The sequence below is a fragment of the Pogona vitticeps genome, chromosome 3 (genome assembly GCF_051106095.1).
Source record: "Pogona vitticeps strain Pit_001003342236 chromosome 3, PviZW2.1, whole genome shotgun sequence".
NCBI lineage: Eukaryota > Metazoa > Chordata > Lepidosauria > Squamata > Agamidae > Pogona > Pogona vitticeps.
Window position 1 is genome coordinate 102,928,123 of NC_135785.1, and position 6,169 is coordinate 102,934,291.

Below are 6,169 nucleotides of genomic sequence, written 5' to 3' on the forward strand. Positions count from 1 at the left end.
TACAGGTTAGAAGACGCTTGTTCAACACTTAAAAGAACAGAGGAGCCCACTGTGACAATTCCACATTGTATTTAAACCTGTCTTAGTACACATTGTGAGTGAATGGCTTCTGACTGGCTGTGGTAAGTTGGATGTGTGTCATGAGAGTTGTGGGGGGGATAGAATGTGTGTGAATGGAACTGTGTGCTGCTTGACTACTACACGGATTAAGAGGCGTCTGTTTCGGTGAGGAAGGTGTTGTGTGTCACTGGAACTTGTGAAAAGCCAAAGATCTCTACAGAGGTATATAAAGAACTGAATGTGCTTACACTACAGTATATAGAAAGAGGGAAGTAAAATAAAAGGTATTTCATGTATACGATACAAAGTTCACAGCTTGTAATGTTTGAACCTTCTTATCTTTTCGTGGTTTTCAAACACTGGCTATTTCTTTTTGGAGAAAGCAATCACAAGATATATACCATGTATACCACTGGTCAGCACTGGAACACCTAGCCAAACAATACAGGCTGTGCCTGAGTCCCTGAAATGTGTTTCTTTAGTCTTTTTTAAACAAGGGCAATGTAAATTCAGCTCTCAGTCATGGCCACCTATAAGCAGCAGGGGAAAGCAGACACTGGCTGTTTCTCTGCTTTCGGTCAAAGGGGTATTCCAGGAGAGGGAATTCCTGTTACAAGTTAAGTCTGTTGTTTTGATAGCAGCACACACCAGGTAGAGAAAGATGAAGTGAACACCACAACCCTCTTGCTGCCTACTGCATGATGGTAAGTGGTAGTGACAATGGCTGTTCTAAATAACACAAGTTACTTTTCCACAGTCAGTTTTTCTCACCCATACTTCCTAATCTGTTGCCCAGAAGGAACCCAGATATTGGAAGCATGCTTAAGAATCTACCCCTTTCTTTGAACTACCAGCTCACCTTAAACACTTTGACATGGCAATCATGCTTACTTGAACATTGCCCCATTCATTTCTTTCTTTTATTTTTGGTATTTCTATTTTTGGATATATATATATATTTTTTTTCTCTCCTGAATTTCTAATCCTTCTTCCTCTGGCATTGCACTCACCCTTTTCCAGAAACCAATCACTTCCAAAGGTTGCAGAGCTCAGCCCTCCTATTTTGATCTTCCCCAAGAACAACATAATAAGACGATGCCTAGAGGTCACAACCCCATACCTATTTTCTCAGAAATATGAATTCCACAGAACCTGTAAGTATGCTAATGACTGCAGTAGGAAAAAAACACATTCAAGTGTGATTTAGGGGTACAAGTCAAAAGAAGGGAACAGCATAATTCTCTAGGCTATTACTATTTTGTCCAGAACGATCACGAAGTACAATTACCTTTATCAACATGTCATGTTTGGTTGCTTTAGCGAAGACGCCAGGCTGTAACTACAGTGTAGCCACTGGGGCTTTGCCTCAGGGCATTAACATTTAAAAGGTTAATCTATTGGTAAGGAAAATAAATGGAAACACTTCCCACCCTGGTCTCTCTCTCTCTCTCTCTCTCTCTCTCTCTCTCTCTCTCTCTCTCTCTCTCTCTGTGTGTGTGTGTGTGTGTGTGTGTGTGTGTTAAGAATAAGCTTTCTTTCTGTTTTGGAGGGACACCACATTTCCTGCTTCCTGTTTCAAAGATGTCTCACACCCATGCCTCACAGGAGAAAGGGTGAGAGACAGTGCCACAGTGCCAAAATGGCTCCTTACTGCTCTGGAAAGAAGAAGACCAAGGCAGGCATAAGTAAGTGGGAAAACTCTAGATATGTGCAGCTGACTGAACTCTGGCATCAAGCCCTTTTTGCACGATGGGAAAACTGGAGACCACAGCCAGTGAAGTGGGGTGGTATGTATGAGGATCACGTCTATAAAATTTGCAGAAACCTACATACATACTGTTTTATGATGTGTTTGTTGTATTAGTATTTATCGTGCTTTTCTGTTCAAGACAGCTGGCAGTCATAAAATCAGGGATGGATTAAGAAGACATGTGGAGATCATGTCAAGTTTTAACCTTCATCAAGGCAAGCAGGACATTTTAGTACCCCAGGAGTCATGTTTGTGGCCAAAGTTACAAAGAACTAGACATATAAAAAGCATTTTCTGTCACTGTAATCTGAAGAACTGTAAACAATGTTTCTTAGTTTCAGTCACCTGCCAGGTTGTTGCTATTTTACAGATTTTTAAAATGGGGCCAAAAATTGTCTGAGCAAAGCGATTACAGTTTCCTGACAGAAAATCCACAGACAATGCACCACACTTGGGAAATTTGCTTACAAAATCCAGCTTCCACGTCTTTGTTGGTCTTCGTAAGATTTTCATCCTACGTAAGAAAATATATCGTTCCAGATATTTTGTCCCACAGGATGTAGTGTGTTGGGACTAAAATTAAAAAGTCCTGTGTGATTTTGCGGCTGAAATATGAGAAACACACTCTTACCCTGCCAAAACAGATGGAAAATAGAAGACCGCAGTAATCTGAAATCATGCCACCTGCATAAACAATTAACGTTTCTACAAATGTCCTATCTGTGAAGTCATACACATGCAGTCAATTGCTTTGCATCCAGGCACTCAAAACTCGATCGGAGAAATCAGAATTCATTGGAGAATAAATCCATGAACAGGAAGCATACAGGAAGCAAACTAATTTGTGTGGTCTCGATATTGTGGGTGGGAATAGGAAAAATGGCCCCATGTTGGTATTTCATAGTAAGGTACCTTGGTGGGACGCCACAGTTGCCACTAGTAAAACATAATGCATAAAAATACATTTGGTCACAGCTCTTTCTTTGTTATGTACTGTATCCTGCAGTTTCGAAGTGCAATAAAATGAAATAAGGTATTTAGAAAGCTATAGAATTGTTCTCTCAGGGTGCCTCTGAGAGAGATTATTGGTCATCTGAAAGGGAAGATGTGTTACTAGCTGAAAACTGCTTAGAATATGAAGAAAATGTTCTCTCAGTAGATGGCAGAGAATCATATGTATGTTTACCCAATCTATCCAAGAAGGAGCAAGTGGAAACACATAAGAAATAGGAGTGGAAAGGTATATTAGTGCAGACATCCACAGACAATGCAATGTAGGGTACCCATGACATCATTCAAGAATGCCCAGGGGCAGAGAAAGATGGAAACAAAGAAACTACACGAGAATGTTTGAACTGTTCCTAACAGAAAGCATTTTTACCATAAAATCAATGAGATACACAGAGAGGCATAACAGAGTTATAAGGTCTGTTTGGTTACAGTGTGGTGACAATACTGGTTGAGTCATAAGATGAGAAAATGAAGAAAATGAAATGATGGGTGATTTTCTTTCATACCTTTAGAACTTGCAGAAGGTCCACTAACAAAAAACTTAACATATGTTGGCACTATTCAACAAAAAAGAAATACTGTATATCTTTTCCCTGCCCCACCCACACAGCTCTCAGTTCTGCACTAGGGCTGTGGATAATAAAACCAGCAAACAGTCCAGAGCATTGGAGAAATTTGCTTGCAGAGATCATTATAGGGTGATGCTGTGATTGCTGAGTGCCTGGTGGTTAGGATGGCCCTTCACTCAGAGACATTCCCCTTAGCAGGCACTGTTTTCTTATTGAGTAGACAATTGTCAGGAAATTATTTGTGATCTGCCTTTTTGCAAGAGTGAAAACTGTTTTTCTGTAAACACAGCACAGCATAATTTACAAGTTATGTGCTGTCAAACCTACTCGCAGTAACCCTAATAGGGCTTTCAAGATAAATGAGATGATTAAGGAGTGGCTTTACCAGTTCCACACTCCTAGTGAGCTTCTCTGGCTGAGTGGGGATTCAAACCCAGGCCTTCTGAGTCCTAGTTAGTTACTTTATCTACTGCACCACACTGGGTACCCAAATTTACAACAAAACAACTGTGAAAGTGATAAATAAATTACTCTTGTACATCACTTCTGGTACCAGAGTCAGACCTTGAGAAAGGTTTCTGAAGCAAGGGAATAAAAGGGTGACAATGTCTCCTACTTAAGAAGGACATTTATCTATATAAAGGGCTTTCAGAGGACAGTTACATATTTGACGATGTTCTCTGTTGGAAGGGCTATTCAGCCCAGGGCTGGTTTAAAGATTAAAAAATGCTTAAAAAGAGCAAGCAGAGGCCTTGAAGTTGACCAACCACAATTCTTTCTTCCTCAGAACCATCCTGTGAGGTAGGCTACCAAATATTGAGCCAGATACCAGTCTGAGAGCTCAAGGGCTTGGACAGGGGGTTTCTGTCCCTAATCCCTCATTATAATAACTACATCACAGTTGGCCAATCCTTGTGGACATTTCATTACATATACACCTTTTAAAACATGTATAGGTTTCCCAAGATCTTTCCTTTAAGGCAATTGTTAACCAACGGCAACTGGAATTTGCCATAAAGCCAATTACAAACCATAATGTGATTTAGCACATGAAAGCAGTCACTGCATGAATTAGTATTTTGCTTAATTAGCCATAATAGCAAATCCCAAGATTCTCTGTTGGGTCTGTCAGTTATTATTAACTAGAGTCTTCAGAATACCCAACAATAATAGAACAGATATGGAACCCCCCCTGAGAAGACAGCAGTACTTGATAAGGAATGCAAATATTCTTCTGCTAGGGAATTTTTGAGCATAATCTCTGATTCATGCCACTGCAGGTCTGGCTAGAGTACTTCAAAGAATGTCACAGAAATGGAAAGTGCCTCACTTGCTTTTGTGGTATGTTGCAATTATAGGAATGAAAAGGTTACAAAGTTACAAATCAGGACCAGCCCACCCATAAGGCAAAGTGGGGTGGTTACTTCTAACAGAAGCTGAGTGGTATGGAACAGATAACAGCAACTCTTTGACTATTCTCATCTACTGGAGAACAGACCTATGTGTTCAAGGTTATCTGTCCTGCGCCTGCTAAGTGAGCTTGCTGCTCTTGAGAAAAGTGGAGGGGTCTACTCAGTTGTGGAGTGGTAAATTTGGAAGCACAGGAGCTCATCCTGATAATCCCTGTAGCCAGATGGTTCCTTCCTCTGGACAGCCCAAAATTGGATCAGTTCATATCAACAAATGAGAAGCAGGTCTTCTGTAAAGCTGATGGTGCTTAAGTTACCCTTTGAAGATCAAACCAGCCTCAAATGCAGCATCCCAACAGAGATGTTTTGCACAACAGACAGTTCCTGGATAAATAGATCCCACCCCTGCAGTTGAGATGATTCCAGGTAAGCTCAGAGGGAACAGGGAAGCCCAAAAGGAATGTCAGATGATGTTATGTTCCCTGCTACCCAGAAAAGTCCAGGGCTTCAACCCTAAGAGCCCTGGCTTTTCTACACCAGTGTTGCTATCCCAGCAGTAATACTGAAGAATGATTAAGATGGCAGTTCACTTGATATGTATAGGTAGTGCTAGATTCTGCCCCTATCACTTTGTTAGTCTAGCCAGATGTACACAGTATTTCTTTCACAAATTTCTCACAAAGGACTAAATGACGGATGTGCACCATAGGCAATGCTTTGCAAAATGTGTAATCCCAATGAGCTTTATTGAACCAGGTCCATGTCAAAAAGGGAAATGAGGTGCTCTGTCTTTTTGGATGCTCTGCCTTACTGCACATTTGAATAAAAACCACATACAAGACGAGCGCCCCGTTTAATGACGAAACCGCATCATGACAAACTTTTTGCGATCGCAAAAGCGATCGCTTTATGATGGTTTCAATGGGGGAATTTCACTTTGCGATGATCGGTTCCCTGCTTCAGGAACTGATTCTCGCAAAACGACGATTTTCGGCTAGCTGATCAACGGTTTCAAAATGGCTGCCGGGTAAAAAAAATGGCTCCCTGCTTTTTTCTGGGACAGATTCCTCGCTGCACGGGCAGCGAAAATAGCCACGCTATGGAGGATCTTCGCTGGACTGTGAGTTTCAAGCCCATAGGAATGCATTAATTGGGTTTTAATGCGTTTCTATGGGCTTTTTAATTTCGCATTACAATATTTTTGTTCTACAGCAATTTTGCTGGAATGAATTAATGCCATAATGCAAGGCACCACTGTATTATGCAATATAGAGGAATGTTGTGTCCCCTGCATATGCTCAGAACAGCCCCCTTTAGTTCTAAGGAAGCAAAAGAAGGCCACCTAGTGCTGATCACGGTTGAATAATGTT